This window comes from Oncorhynchus clarkii, chromosome 1, assembly GCF_045791955.1.
Source record: "Oncorhynchus clarkii lewisi isolate Uvic-CL-2024 chromosome 1, UVic_Ocla_1.0, whole genome shotgun sequence".
In the NCBI taxonomy this organism is placed as follows: domain Eukaryota; kingdom Metazoa; phylum Chordata; class Actinopteri; order Salmoniformes; family Salmonidae; genus Oncorhynchus; species Oncorhynchus clarkii.
In genome coordinates, this window is record NC_092147.1 from 78155072 (window position 1) to 78172058 (window position 16987).

The 16987-nt window shown below is 42.7% G+C and overlaps 1 protein-coding gene across 1 annotated transcript in view; it reads right to left on the reverse strand.

The window, feature by feature from the left end:
- Window positions 1-6281: 6281 nt before the first annotated feature.
- The window catches only part of LOC139408884 (anaphase promoting complex subunit 1), a 41317-nt gene continuing 30611 nt past the window's right edge, over window positions 6282-16987 (reverse strand). Inside the window, 8 exon segments of the mRNA XM_071153350.1 lie at window positions 6282-7632; window positions 10437-10585; window positions 10712-10759; window positions 10835-10925; window positions 11491-11558; window positions 12080-12138; window positions 12402-12540; window positions 15884-16163. The gene's annotated coding sequence lies outside the window, so the exon portion shown is untranslated.

Consider the following 16987-nt stretch of genomic DNA (forward strand, 5'->3'; position numbering starts at 1 on the left):
TACATATGTATTTAAAAACAGGAAATTGTTTCTCTTTCTGCATACATTGTTTTAATGAAACTTTCAAAAAACAAACACATTAAGGATGAAGAAGCATTTTTCATTTGTTTGTTTTGTCTTATTTCAATGTACATACTGGTCTTGTTTCAATGTTGATTTAGGACGTGGGAACCTCCAGGACCAGAGGGTGTGTACCAGTATGACATTCATAGAATGCTTTATTGCGGAAGCAGCCCGCTCCCTAGAGCGCTCGCTCCCTCCCAGAAGCTTATTAAAGGCATCGGCTTTGAAGGTCATAAACGGATGAATACTTCTACACCCACTCTCTATACAGTTCCGGTTGACCATTGATCTGTAAAATATCATGAATGTGAAGTTGTGGATTCTGTACACATTTCCTGGATGTCCATAGAAGAACAAACCAAATGGCAGTGTCATGCTTCCTACAGAAAAAAATAGTTATTTCTGCCACTTTGTGCCAGCTTGGGAACTGGTTGCTACCTCCCCAGAGAACTTGTGAACTTGTGTCTGTCTAATGTCGCTCAACCACATGACAGCATTCCAGTGAATGTGGTATGTTTGCAATCCATCTGCCACATCTGTGTGTACCTTTCATGTCAGTTGGTCCTAAAGATGCCACAAAAAAGCTGTTCACTTATATAGTTATTTTAGGGCCTGACAGTATACCATTGGGGACACAGATAAAGGTCCGTGTAACCATTAATGGTCAAGTGGAGGACACAGAGCTATTTGGATATACAAGGCCAATAGAAGTCAACGGAGCTTGGTATGGGGTGAGGTGGGTGTGGTATCTGTTGCAGGATGTTTTCCATTTTGCTGTGGAATGTTCCCAGAGGTGTTAGATCACAGCTCAGGCCGATGCATTCCGTTGCGCCACAGCCCACGCAGTACCTCCCAACACATACCGCAGAAACATAATTAATATGTGAGAGAGCAGAACATCTTTTCTGAGATAACGATAACTGAGATGGCAGCCTAGACTGCATGCTGTGCTGAAACGGCTCGTTGTTTAAAAATACAAAATGGCAACACCACAACACCGAAAGTTAGCCAAAACAACATGTAGATGGAAGTGGGTACTAGTGATAATGTGCAATGCCGAAAGTTATTGTTCATCCACATCCACTGTTAGCTAATAGTTACCTTTAAATTCTAGGTCACTTACACAAGTCTCAAATCACTTTTTATTTACTGCATTATTTATATGGAATACAGGTACTGTATAAACATTTGACATACAATCTGTATCAAGAAAGCTTTTACAATGATATTTAATATAATATCAGGTCCATTTCTTGTGAGCTGCAACAAGCAGTGCAGGCAGAGGGACCCTTCTGGGTCAAGACCAAGGTAAAGTAAGAGACCATGGTTAGAGGTCAAAGGTCAGGTAATTTCAACAGGCCTATTGTCCAGTCCTGAAGCTTGCAGTCCCCATGAGGAGAGGGCCCAGGCGCAGCAAGGCTTGTACAGGGATGCACAGCTGACAACTTCAACAGGAGCTCAGGGAACGATGTACTTCCTGTGGAAATGAAAGATGAGCAGAGGAACGACACGAGAGAGACCAGCAGAGTTAAGAGATGAATGCGACCAAGTCAGTCATAACATTCACACGAGACATGAAGCCAGTCAGCAATAAGACAGACCACCAACAAAGCGACACATGTTAGGATCAAACTAAAAGTACATCTAACCACAATATTTAGTTAACAGTTGTTTAACTTCCAGGTGTGTGGCAGACATCTTCCTGAGGCAGGGTATAGTGTTAGACCAGAAAGCAGGCTAGAATGTTGGACAGCATGTCCCCTCAGTAGGGACTGGCCATATGTATGTTCTCAACACATGGCTGTTATCTGTGGAGTGTGGGGGGAGGTGGGGTTCACACACACGTCAGATCCAACGAGGTTAGCTGCATTCATGGATGGACCTATGAGTATTCTTCATGTAACAGCATCACATAATCAGTTTGCTAACGATTGTTGCCAAGCCATTCATAACGTTCCATGTTTCCCATGTCATTACAGTTCACACCCAAAGACTGGTTCTGACACGTCCAGTCCCACTGATGGGAAATGTGTGTCACATTACAGGTACACACTGGTACAAACTGTACGGTCAGGCTAATATATTATTGTACAGTTCATTCAAAGGGATCTGTTAACAGTCCATTCTCCAGTAGACGTGCCCCTCCCACTGGGTTGAGACCTCACACCAGTGAGCCAACAGTCCAGGGTGCCATCGGCTGAGTTCTTCATGACAGGCAGATGAACAGCAGCTCCCTGCCCTGTGCCCCCTGCCTCAGTCTGTGTTGCAGGACCCTGCCCTGTGCCCCCTGCCTCAGTCTGTGTTGCAGGACCCTGCCCTTTGCCCCCTGCCTCAGTCTGTGTTGCAGGACCCTGCCCTTTGCCCCCTGCCTCAGTCTGTGTTGCAGGACCCTGCCCTTTGCCCCCTGCCTCAGTCTGTGTTGCAGGACCCTGCCCTTTGCCCCCTGCCTCAGTCTGTGTTGCAGGACCCTGCCCTTCGCCCCCTGCCTCAGTCTGTGTTGCAGGACCCTGCTCTTTGCCCCCTGCCTCAGTCTGTGTTGCAGGACCTTGCCCTGTGCCCCCTGCCTCAGTCTGTGTTACAGGACCCTGCCCTTTTCCCCCTGCCTTAGTCTGTGTTGCAGGACCCTGCCCTGTGTCCTGCCCTGTACCACCTGTGGTAAAAAGCACAGTCAGCACACACTAAGAGACGACATTGGAGACATACAACCGAGAGCACATTGAAGTGACATCAGTTTGTATTGGGGAAAAGTCAATCTATGAAAATACAGCTGAATTCTATGAGTGGGAGCATGTACATCAGGGCTCTCCAACCTTGTTCCTGGAGCGATAACGTCCTGTAGGTTCACGCCAACCCTAATCTAGCACACCTGATTCTAAAAATTAACTGGTTGATAAGCTGAAATCAGGTTAGTTAAAACTGGGGTTGGAGCAAAAACCAGGAGGGTATCTCTCCAGGAACAGAGTTGGAGAGTCCTGAGGAACATGCACAGACCACTGTTACTATTGTATTCTTACCTGATCAATAGCAATGTAGGTGGGCAGCATCTCAGGGTTCTCCTGAGTGACAATCTCTGATATTCGATCTGAGTGTCAAGGCCAAAATGTTGTGTTTTTGGACAAAGACAACAAAATAGAAGCTCCATTCAGTGCAACAACAGTAAATATAAGCTCCATTCAGTGCAACAACAGTAAATAGAAGCTCCATTCAGTGCAACAACAGTAAATAGAAGCTCCATTCAGTGCAACAACAGTAAATAGAAGCTCCATTCAGTGCAACAACAGTAAATAGAAGCTCCATTCAGTGCAACAACAGTAAATAGAAGCTCCATTCAGTGCAACAACAGTAAATAGAAGCTCCATTCAGTGAGTGCTTATCAATTGAACAATCAGAAACAGAAACTGTGGAATTATAAAATAGGACAGTGAGGGGTGTTTCAATAATTGCAATCAAATCATGAGCTAAAGGTTAGAACCAATCTCCTTCAATTTCACAGTGTATTCAAAAATAAATATTCCACATGTCCAATTACATATAGTGATATCTACCTGGTGGAAATGGGATGCAAGTGATTAACAAACGGATTCACAAGGGGAGCAACATAGGCAGTATTTAAGTCTAATTTAAACCCTCAATGTTGGCTCTGTGTTACAACGTTAAGTTGCAGCTGCATCACATAGCATCCACTCTGCTAATCAACGTGTCTCATGCTATCCAAGGCTTTACAGAAGAATTCAGCGAAGGAGACCAAGGCAGCGTCGGAGGGGAAGGTCGAGATGGCCTCTGGCTGTGGGAGAAAAAATAACTGCTACAACAACAAGGTCTGCTGATCGTGCCTGACGGAGGCACTTGGCGGTTTCCAATGAGTTATTGCATCTAGTGGAACAGGGGACATGTTGACTAAAAGGCTATTGGACCGTAAGCTGGTAGGCTCACAGGGAAATATTCTGTCACACATAGTGTCAAGACATATTGGTTGTTTTGCCGCCCCACAGTGATGTCACGTGCACTACTCTGTGCTATACTGGGATTATATCAGTATCAATATCTAAATGTCTCATTCATGCTTCTTTCTGACTGGCCAACACGGATGTTCGAGACTCATTATGCTAGCTATGTGTTGATAGTTCATTGATTTCATTTTCAGTGGTTCAAGTTTTGCAACCTTAACATACTAATGAAATAAATGTGTACTGGTATATGCAACATGCCATGTTGACAAAGTTATGCTTGTACTCTAAGTATCATTGAATCTCCTATGTAGCCAATATCCAATATGTAGTACTGAAGTAGTACTGATGAAGTACATGATGACATGTAACTAGTTAAAAGGTGTCCAGTCAGTCCAGTTTTGTGTAAACAGAGGACCAGGATGTTTGTACCTTGAATGTGCGGACTTCTGAGTTCCTGTTGACGACGACGGGGGATAATAGATTCTTCCAGTCCAGAAGGTCGACCTTCTAGGGCCCTGGCTTCAGATACAGAACCCCATCTCTGGACAGAATGGACCTACAACACACATATAGAAGAAATGAGTCCATTTTAGATCACATGTTAGGATGGAAAAAAATAATAGTGATATTGGAAAAATCTACAGTTACATATCACTATTATTTTGAACGACAGTGAAACTTTGACTTGTAATTTAAAACAAATATTTTTTTATTTATATAATATTTTTGCTAGATAGCGTTAGCTAGCGCTAGTTGGCTGTACCTGCCCAAAAATGATGGTGTTTTTCATCCTATAGCTTGTTTTCCATCTTTTTAAATAGCAAGCCAACATGGTTTCAGCACTTAGATTTTTGCCTGACTGGTCAAAACCTGTTTTCTCATGCTCTCTCGTCCCTCTGCAGAATACATATATATATATATGTGTGATATATGGTGAGCAGATTGTTTTGAAACATCAAATCTCAATAACGTTGCAGTATTGAATCGCAATACGTATAGAATCGTAAGAATCGCAGTACATATTGTATCGGCACTTAAGTATTGTTGTTGATATCATATTGTGAGGTCCCTAGTAATTCCCAGCCCCACAAAACAATATGTTCTGCCATTAACAACCATTATTGCAGAACATCACAAACTCACACCAAAGAGTATGGCCCTGATAAGTTATCACCCACTGAGATTTCATGATATGAATCTGAACATTGGGACAGAAATGTTCAAAAACATACCAGTGGTGGACTTACTCAAGATGTGGAGTTCCTTTACTTCAGGTCTATGGACAGCTTCCAGTATCAATGGTCCTTTTACTTGAATCTGTAACCACATTAAAACAAGTAGGTCTTTCATCTTTGAACATTTAGTTTGAAAACAATGTGAAAAAGATCCTATGATTTTCTTGAAATAGCGGAGTTTGATCATCCTAACTGACCCTTCTTTGTACTGTATTGTAAAGAGGAAGGGAGAAAAACGTATCAATTGCATATATGGACACATTGCATTACTCACTTTCTAACAGAAACCTCAATTTTAACATGGACCATCCTGCTTAGCAGAATGACTTTGCAGCATGATTACATTTCATTTGACCTTATTGAGGAGCTGCAGCTCAGGCAACATGGTGGGGGGCATCAGTTCAGCTGTAATCTCCTCATAACAGAGTCCCCTATGCTCTGAAGACATTGAAGAAATGAACACACAAACAGTCATTACACACTAAATATACAAAAGTATGTGGACTCCCCTATTTCAGCCACACCCGTCGAGCACACAGCCATGCAAAGTCCATAGGCAAACAATGGCAGTTGAATGGCCTTACTAAAGAGCTCAGTGACTTTAAACATGCCACCTTTCCAACATGTCAGTTCGTCAAACTTCTGCCCTGGGGCCTCCCGAGTGGCTCAGTGGCCTAAGGCACTGCATCGCAGTGCTAGAGGCGTCACTACAGATCCGGGTTCGATCCCTGACTGTCACAGCCGGCCGTGTCCGGGAGACCCATGAGGCGGCGCACAATTGGCACAGCGTCTTCCGAGTTAGGAGAGGGTTTGGCCAGCCGGGATGTCCTTGTCCCATCGCGCCTTAGCGACTCCTGTGGCAGGCCGGCACGCTGACACCAGTTGGAAGGTGTTTCCTCCGACATATTGGTGCGGCTGGCTTCCGGGTTGGGCTAGTTTGTCGTGTTTCACAGTCATGTTTCAGAGGAAGCATGACTCTCGACCTTTGCGTCTCCCGAGTCCGTACGGGAGTTGCAACGATGGGACAAGACTGACTACCAATTGGATATCACAGAATTGGGGTAAATAAATACATTTTAAAAATGCTGGCCTGGTCAACTGTAAGTGCTGTTACTGTGAAGTGGAAACGTCTACAAGCAACAACAGCTCAGCCGTGAGGTGGTGGGCCACACAAGCTCACAGAACGGGACCGGCGAGTGCTGAAGCGCGTAGCATGTAAAAATCGTTTGTCCTTGGTTGCAACCCTCACTACAGAGTTCTAAACTGCCTCAGCACAATAACTGTTCGTCGGGAGCTTCATGAAATGGGTTTCCAGGGCTAAGCAGCCGCACACAAGCCTAAGATCACCATGCGCAATGCCGAATGTTGGCTGGAGTGGTGTAAAGCTCCCCGCCATTGGACTATGGAGCAGTAGAAACTGCAGCATATCACCTTGCATCCCATATCACCCTGCATTAGCTTCTGAAGCTAAGCAGGGTTGGTCCTGTTTGGTCCCTGGACGGGAGACCAGATGCTGCTGGAAGTGGTGTTGGAGGACCAGTAGGAGGCACCCTTTCCTCTGGTCTAAAAAAAATTGCCCCAGGGCAGTGATTGGGGACATTGCCCTGTGTAGGGTGCCGTCTTTCGGATGGGACGTTAAACGGGTGTCCTGACTCTCTGTGGTCACTAAAGATCCCATGGCACTTATTGTAAGAGTAGGGGTGTTAACCCTGGTGTCCTGGATAAATTCCCATCATGGCCACCTAATCATCCCCAGCTGCCACCAGGAGACCTAGGTTACGTAGGGACTGTTATCTGGAGAACGGAGGTCACACACACTTTACCTCAGGGACACCCAAGTAAGGTCCCGGAGGGCCAAAGCGTCGCTGATTTTCACCCTTTCCTAATCAACTGAGTCAGAACCGGCACGAACTGACCAGACAAGTGAAAATTGGCTAATCAATTACAATCAATTGATAAATTAACTACCAGGTAGAAAAGAAAATCAGCAATACTTCAGCCTGTGAGGGCCAGAGTTTAATAGCCCTGGTCTATATGCTGTTCTCTCACTATTCTTAACCACTCATCCCAGACAATTACCACCCCACTCATTGTGGTCATTGACTTTTACAACTGTCAGTAGAAACTCTGATGGACTTCTCTCCTCATGTTACACCACCTCCCTCTTGCTATTCTTAGAATCCGCACCCAAGTCATTATGGTGATTGAAAGTCGGATACTTTAGTTTAGAGCTCTGTCTGTCATGCTATTTTAGAGCGCTGGTAAGCTGTACCAAATGTTGGTATTTCCAGAGATTGTACGTCTTACCGGTTAACTGTGCTGTGGGCAGGAAACTGGTGGTAGAGCGCACATGGCAAGGTAGCGATGGCCGAGTTGGAGTGTACCTGGGAGAGGACAAGCACAGGATAACAGAGCGCTACGTCAGACTCAGACATAGCAATAAATCAAAGTCACAGTGTTGATGTTAGCACATATCATAATAGAGTTTTTTGTGAATAGGTCCCATGAATAAATGAGGAATTTGGCCTGTGCAAAACAGCTTTGAATTGTTATCTACCTGACGTCCTTTGTGCTCATAAAAGCTCTACTTAAAAGATAAAGGCTTCGGTTAAGTGTGTGCTTAGGCTGGTTCAAACCATTGTGTCGGCTTGGAGAGAGAAATCACTTGTTTAGATTAGTGTGGGTGAGGGGTTGCCTCGCCGCCTCTTAAAACACCAGCTGAAGAGATTAATTCTCAACCCACGAGCTGACACTCATCCAGTCTACATGGCAACGGATAAAGCGAACTGGCTGGGTGGGATGTTCTGGTTTTTACTATGTGTATTACAGGCAGAGGTGAAAACAACAGCACTATTTACTACATGAGTCAGCTTGATAACAAGACCCACAAACATACAGAGCAAAAGTCAACTGAACACTGATCTCATCTTGAACTGTAGAGTAACATAATGACTGAGAACAGCTGTTGATTTAGCGCCACTCAAATTCATTTTCAGAAACGTGTTCCTAAACAATATTACTATGTTTCAATCACACCATTCCCTAGACTAGGCTCACTGGTGAACTCTGTAGCTACACAAAATGAGAAGAGAAGTGTTTCACTTCAGGTTTCATGATGAGCCAGACTGACAGGGCCGTATGGTGATTGGTTACTACTCAGAATGAAAGCACTCTCCACAGACCACATCGAGAGAGAGCGAGAGGGCGAGAGAGAGATTGAAATAAAGACGCCATGTGTCTGCTCCCCTCTACAATCTTTCCTGATGCAGGTGTGTGTTGATGGCAGGAATAGGTTGAGAATACTACAATAAGGCCATTCAAATTGCGACCATGAAGCTATGTGGGCCTGAAATTGTCCACCCTAAAATAAGGCAAGTCTAAAATCAAAGGGTTTGTACAGTAAATGTTGAGGACGAGACAGATTTAGCATCAGTAATGAGTATTGTTACGTACAAAAAGACACCTTAGTCACTGCTTGCATAAGCCTGGGATATTTGAACTGCATTTGTTATGAAGAACACTCACATAACAGGACTACTCTCCCACATCTCATTATACAGTGGCAAGAAAATTGTATTTTTCTTGTCTATATTGAACACATAATTTAAACATTCGTATGTGTATGTGGACCCCTAGGCTAATGACTTCTCCAAAAGCTAATCGAAGACAGGAGTCAGCTAACCTGGAGTCCAATCAATGAGAAGAGATTGGAGATGTTGGTTAGAGCTGCCTAGTCCTATAAAAAAACAGAATTTGAGTTTGCTATTCACAAGAAGCTTTGCCTGATGTGAACAGTGCCTCGAACAAAAGAGATCTCGGAATACCTAAGATTAAGAATTGTTGACTTGCATAAAGCTGGAAAGGGTTACAAAAGTATCTCTAAAAGTCTTGATGTTCATCAGTCCACGGTAAGACAAATGTCTATAAATGGAGAAAGTTCAGCTCTGTTGCTTCTCTCCCTCAGAGTGGCCGTCCTGCAAAGATGACTGCAAGAGTACCGTGCAGAATGCTCAATGAGTTCAGAAGAATCTTAAGAGTGTCAGCTAAAGACTAACAGAAATCTCTGGAACATGCTAACATCTCTGTTGATGAGTCTACGATACGTAAAACACTAAACAAGAATGGTGTTCATGGGAGGACACCACGGAAGAAGCCACTGTTGTCCAAAAAAAACATTACTGCACGTCTGAAGTTTGCAAAACTGCACCTGGATGTTCCACAGCGTTTCTGGCAAAATATTCTGTGGACAGATGAAACTACAGTTGAGTTGTTTGGAAGGAACACAACACTGTGTGGAGAAAAATAAAAGGCACAGCACACCAACATCAAAATCTCATCCCAACTGTAAAGTATTTTGGAGGGAGTTTCATGGTTTGGGGCTGCTTTGCTGCCTCAGGGCCTGGACAGCTTGCCATCATCGACAGAAAAATTAATTCCCAAGTTTATCAAGACATTTTGCAGGAGAATGTAAGGCTATCTGTCTGCCAATTGAAGCTCAACAGAAGTTGGGTGATGCAACAGGACAACGACCCAAAACACAGACGTCAATCAGCAGCAGAATGGCTTCAACAGAAGAAAATACACCTCCTGGAGAGGCCCAGTCAGAGTCCTGACCTCAACTTGATGTAAAATGCTGTGGCATGACCTCGAGAGCGGTTCACACCAAACATCCTAAGAACATTGCTGAACTGAAACAGTTTTCCAAAGATGAATGGTCCAAAATTCCTCCTGACCGTTGTGCAGTTCTGATCCGCAACTACAGAAAATGTTTGATTGAGTTTATTGCTGCCAAAGGAGGGTCAACCAGTTATGAAATCCAAGGGTTCACATATTTTTTCGAACCTACACTGTGAATGTTTGCATGGTGTGTTCAGTAAAGACAAGAAAACGTAGAATTGTTTGTGTGTTATTAGTTTAAGCAGACTGTGTTTGTCTATTGTTGTGACTTCGATGAAGATCAGATCAAATCTGATGACCAATTTATGCAGAAAACCAGGTAATTCCAAAGGGTTCGTATACGTTTTCTTGCCACTGTAACGTTGTTCCATTATCTAGGTCTGTAGCAAAACATACAATCTATATCAATACAGATGACATTGTGAAAGGTACAACACCTAGGCAAAAGACAGTACAAGCAATATCTGTGTAGGCTATAACCATTGGAGAGGCTGGTTGAAACATGTCTCACCTCCCTCCTCCCAGGGCCATGTGATGGGTCATAGTTCTGGTCCTCTTCTGGAGGTCGCGGCAGAGCTCCAGCACCTTCAGGTCACCAGAGCCAGCCATCACCATGGACAACAACATGCTCAGACACATCTGTAAGTTATAGTGGCCTGTCTGGCAGAAGAGAGAGCAAATTGGTTGTGGTGACTTTGATGCAAACTTTAAACTGGACTTTATTCTATTGCCTTATATGGACATTATGGTTACATTGGACAGAAGCATGAGAGTAGTGCAACTTACAGCCGTTGCTGATGTCAAACACTGCATGAAGTTCCTTGCGAAACTTTACTGTGAAAGAAACAGAAGGGTTACAGACAAACTAGCCAATTAACTCCAACTTATTTTGAAATGTTCGCTTCTTACCAAGCAGTCGAATGCGTCAGAGTTGGCCGAGCCAGCGAAGTGGAATCCCACAGTCATTCAGGTTCCAGCAATTATGTGGTCATGGGCTTGCCTGAGGACAGGAGTCATCCCACACATCCTCATGTTACTAAACACACCATCTCTGTCTCTTATATCCAGCTATGCTGAGAAAGCTAAAAAAAACTTGTAGTCAGTTTGTAGTCACGCTATGGTTTTCATGTTCAAAGCCTCCGAAACCACTGGATTCCCAATGTTTTCTTGAATTATGTGGATGCAAAACAAAGAATATATATTGTGTTAGCGTTGTAAAAAAACTGTGGGATACTAACTAATTTAATACTGTTGATGTGTAAATTGGTCAAGCTGAAGGAAATGTCTGAGGCTTGTTGCCAGTCACATCCTCTTGGCACTGAAGCCTCATTTGAGGACCAAAACGTGTTTCCTTATTAGCGTTGATGTCATTCATTATGACTAACTAACAACATTAAGAGCCTTGGAACCAACCTCTAATGTCTATGGACATCTACACTGTTGGCCCTAAGAACCCAATGCCGAACTCATAATATTATTACCACAGGTCCTGAGTAGAGGTTTGTGCTGGCAGTGACTTGTGTCTAATGAGCCAAGGTGTTTGTGTGCATATTGATAGGAGTTACCGGAGGCACATTGCTGCTTTCGAGTTGGGCAGAATCTCATCCCACATGATGATACACCTAGCCAGTGTCTGAGGAGGGAGAGGAGACAGTGCCAAGCTTCTATATCCACAAAGTCAGATTCCACAGCCATAAAGTCAAAATTGGCAACAAAAATGTGCTTTCAGGTCTTAAATTAAGGTTAGGCATAAGGTTAGCAGTGTGGTTAAGATCAGTTTTAAAATCACATTTTAAGAAGAGAAATTGTAGAAATGGGCGGGGTTTATGACTGTGGGTTTAGAAGCTAGTGACGACCTAAAACGTGTTAGTGTACAGGATCAGCCATTTTACTGAACAAAAATATTAATGTAACATGTAAAGCGTTGGTCCCATGAGCTGAAATAAAAGATCCCCAAAATGTTGCAAATCAAGTAGGGCCCGCAACCCCCAAGGAAAATGTGGAGTCCCACACCTAGGTTGGGAACCACTGACGGAGAGCTCCGGGGGTTTGGTTCAGTGAAAAAGACAGGTCTGTACTGACCCAGAGTATACTGAGATAACGCAGGTCTGTACTGACCCAGAGTACACTGAGATAAGGCAGGTCTGTACTGACCCAGAGTACAGTCCAGGAGGAACATGGTGTCTGGAGCTTTCAGCCAACCTGCGATAGACCTATGAGAGGGTGAGAAAGAGGTGTTAATGGAAGCCTGAGCCTATTGTCCAATACGGGAACAGAACCAGGAAAAACCTAAAATGATTCAAAATGACTTTTTTTCCCCAGTTATAAGCTATGTGCTGGAGCGCTGGGGTCAAGATGTTCTGTGAGGCACCATGCAAGATTAGATGGGAGATTGAAGAGTCAAATCTAGTAGAACACGGCATTACTTTTCGTTGAAGGGTATCTAAAGATGAGATGTGGTGGAATCAATTATCACCTGTTGTTGGTCTTCAGGTAGATCATAGCCAGGGTCGCTCTTGGAACAGGTGACGTCCACGTTGATGACCAGAAACCCCCACACTTGGGACATTCTTAAGTCTCTGGTCATAGTATTCTGTTAGACCATGGTTTTGTGCCTTCAGGAAAAATGTTAATATGTTAGATGGGGATCAACTGACAGAAAGTAGGCCTACAAGGAAGGAAAGTTGTCTTGCTGGTTGCTTCTTGTACTTCTCCATGATCTGGTAGCTGGAGGACTTGTGTTTTTCTCTGTTGATACTGGTGTGGGTGCCTCGATGCCCTACCACCATGTAGAGCTACTCAGGTACATTCAGGTCAGTCATACCTACAGTTGAAGTCGGAAGTTTACATACACTTATGTTGGAGTCATTAAAACTAGTTTTTCAACCACACCACACATTTCTTGTTAACAAACTATACTTTTGGCAAGTCGGTTAGGACATCTACTTTGTGCATGACAAGTCATTTTTCCAACAATTGTTTACAGACAAATTATTTCACCTATAATTCACTGGATCACAATTCCAGTGGGTCAGAAGTTTACATACACTGACTTCCTGTGGCGGTCCTCATGAGAGCCAGTTTCATCATAGCGCTTGAAGAAACTTTCAAAGTTCATGATATTTTCCGGATTGACTGACCTTCATGTCTTAAAGTAATGATGGACTGTTGTTACTCTTTGTTTATTTGAGCTGTTCTTGCCATAATATGGACTTGTATGGGCTATCTTCTGTATACTCCTCCCACCTTTTCACAACACAACGGATTGGCTCAAACACATTAAGAAGGAAAGAAATTCCACAGATTAACTTTTAAATAGGCACACTTGTCAATAGAAATGCATTCCAGGTGACCTCATAACGCTGGTTGAGAGAATGTCAAGAGTGTGCAAAGATGTCATCAAGGCAAAGGGTGGCTACTTTGAAGAAACTCAAATATATTTTGATTTGTTTGGTTACTACATGATTCCATATGTGTTATTTCATAGTTTTGATGTCTTCACTATTATTTCTACAATGTAGCAAATAGTAAAGAAAAACCCTTGAATGAGTAGGTGTTCTAAAACCGGTAGTGTATGCATGTGTCTGTACCTTTGTATGTGTCTCTTCACAGTCCCTGTTGTTGCATAATGTGTATTCTTACCTTTTTAAATCTGATTCTACTGCTTGCGTCAGTTACTTGATGTGGAATAGAGTTCCATGTAGTCATGGCTCTATGCAGTACTGGGCACTGCCTAATAGTCCGTTCTGGACTTGGGGATAAAAATATTTAGGACAAACCTATTCTTTGCTACCCATTCCGAAACTAACTGCAGCTCTTTGTTAAGTGTTGCAGTCATTTCAGTTGCTGTAGTAGTTGACGTGTATAGTGTTGAGTCATCTGCATACATAGACACACTGGCTTTACTCAAAGCATGTTGTTATTAAAGATCTAAAGCTTTAAGGGGCCTAAATAGCTACCTTGGGGAATTCCTGATTCAACCTGGATTATGTTGGAGAGGCTTCCATTAACTTCTTTGGGACTGTGGGGCAGTATTGAGTAGCTTGGATAAAAAGGTGCCCTGAGTAAACTGATTGCTACTCATGCCCAAAAGCTAGAATATGCATATCATTAGTAGATTTGGATAGAAAACACTCTGAAGTTTCTAAAACTGTTTGAATGATGTCTGAGAGTATAATATAACTCATATGGCAGGCGAAAACCTGAGAAAAAAATTCAACCAGGAAGTGGGAAATCTGAGGTTTGTAGTTTAAGTGATTGCCTATCGAATATACAGTGTCTATGGGGTCATATTGCACTTCCTAAGGCTTCCACTATATGTCAACAGTCTTTAGAACCTTGTTTGAGGCTTCTACTGTGAAGGGGGATAGAAAGAGAGCTGTTTCAACCAGGTGTCTAGCAGAGTGCCATGAGCTGATCACGAGCTCGCAAGATAGAGGTAGCTGCGTTCCATTGCATTTCTAAAGACAAAGGAATTCTCCGGTTGGAACATTATTGAAGATTTATGTTAAAAACATCCTAAAGTTTGATTCTATACATCGTTTGACATGTTTCTACGAAGTGCAATAGAACCTGTTTGACATGTTTCTACGAAGTGTAATAGAACCTGTTTGACATTTCGTCTGAACAAGTGATCAAGCATTATGCATTTGGATTACTGAACAAAAAGGAGATATTTGGACATATATAATGGACTTTATCGAACAAAACAAACATTTATTGTGGAACTGGGATTCCTGGGAGTACATTCCGATCAAGATCATCAAAGGTAAGTGAATATTTATAACGCTATTTCTGACACCTCTCCTTCTTTGGAAAACGTCTGGATTTTTTTCTGTAACTAGCGCTGACCTAACCTAATCGCAAGGTGTGCTTTCATCGTAAAGCCATTTTAAAATCTGACAATTTGAGTAATTTTAATTGTCATTTCTGTTGTTTTGAATTTGGCGCCCTGCAATTTCACTGGCTGTTGGCGAGGTGGGACGCTACCGTCCCACATATCCCAGAGAAGTTAAAGAACACCCGCTGTTCGGTTAGACAAGTAACTCTTGAAGATGTGGCAAATAGGAGTGGCAATATTGTCTGCTATTATGCTCAGTAATTTTCCATCCAGGTTGTCAGACCCCGGTGGCTTGTCATTGTTGATAGACAACAATTTTTTTCATGATAAAGTCATGAAAAGTAGTTGGCAACATCAGTGGGTTTTGTGATAAATGAGCCATCGGATTCAATGAATGCTCCATCAGTTAGCCTTTTTTTCCCAAAACTGTTATTTAAGGAGCTACAAAGAATTTTACTACCACTCTTTATACAATTTCTTTCTGTTTCATTGTATAGTTTATTTGTATTTTATTTAGTCACATGATTTCTTAATTTGCAGTACGTTTGCCAATCGGTTGTGCTGACAGACCACCTGCAGGAAGATGCAACATCATCTATTCACTTCAATGGTATTTATTGCCGCCGCGTTTAAGAGTAAACACCACATGCTTTACTTCAATTATATTTATTTCTATTTTTTTCTTGAGAAAATGTAGCTTTGAGGATTAAGCTTGCTCCAAAACGTGTCAGCAAAAAAGACAGCTGAAGGTTAATGAGCTACCGCCCTGAAAGAATTTTGAAATTTCAGTAGTACATTCCTAGGACTGAGCATTCCTTCAGCGATCCAGACATTTAAAAAAATATTTGTTAACTTATGTCATGGTAAAGTCAATCAAATGTATTTTATAAAGTCATAAAGGGTACATTTCTAAATGTGACAAACGCTATAGGCTATCTACACCTAAAAAGAATGTGCTTTATAAAGGCTGACATAACACATGCTAATTAAGATGCTGATGGTGATATAACATGAGATTCAAAACAGTTTGTGTATTTTATAGTAGGTCATCTTCCCTGCAAATTAAATATCCTTATGGGACAACAATGTACGTCATTCGAGATGTAGGTCTTACTAACCGATCTCAGCGAGCACACCTCTGCGTCGTGGCGGTGGCCCGTGTCCTGGAAGACCGGGCCGATGCCCAACACGGCCGACATCTGCACGTTGTGCGGTACGTCCAGCTCACTGGAGGTGGGTGGGAGCAGTGCGGGGATGTGGATGCTCTGCAGGTGGGTGATTGACACGTCCATGTTTCTCAAGTTGGCTGCAGACACACCCAGTAGCAGCCCGATGCCAGTCATGTCATGGCAGCCATTTGAATTAGTCCTCCATGGACTTCCTACTCAGCGTGGTTCACTTGTTTAATAACAGAGAGATTATGACTTGAATGGGTGACTGTAGGGCTGAATGGGGATTGGGTATAAAACAACAAGGTTATAACAGATCACAGCTCTTTGGTCACCATATGCTGAATGAGGAATTTTTTCCCAACCTGTTCCTCTTTTTGGAGGAACCAAACTACACTGTATGAAAGTAGTTGTTTTCTCCATCATCACACAAATGACATAAAGGAAACTAATGAGAATATTTAAAAGTACTAATTTTGCCCCCTTTCATACTTAAATCATTCAACATGAATTGTCACCTATCAAAGGCTGCTGTATTAGACCATAACAGTAACAGCAGCAGACCTTTAAAATGTCACGTTGCTGTGGTCAAATATAGGCTTATCTTTCCTGGCAGAGGTGAAATGCTAGCAAGAATGAGAATAGTAGTAAAACTGATTACTATATATTCTAGTAAATAACCACTGATCTTCCCTGAGCTAAGAGATGTGATAGATATGACCACGTGGCCTGCTTTAGTAGAAATGAGAAAGTTGCTATGCGTCACTGCCAGGGAAAAGTCAAAGTGAAACTCGCACGGAGACCTTCCCACTTTCATGTGAGAAAAATAACAGGATGCTAAGAGGCTAATTCTTCTAAAACCAATGCAACCTAGAGAAAGCTTAAAAACACTTAATGAGAAAAACTACACGACTTCACTCAACCCCAAAGCAGCTGGTGGCTTTACTGGCCGTTCTTAGAATGAGGACTGCAGAAGTGACTTGGTTTGTGGTGAGCAAAAAACAGTGTGACTCTGTGTCTGTGTGTGTGAGTGACTGACTCTCTGTGTGTGTG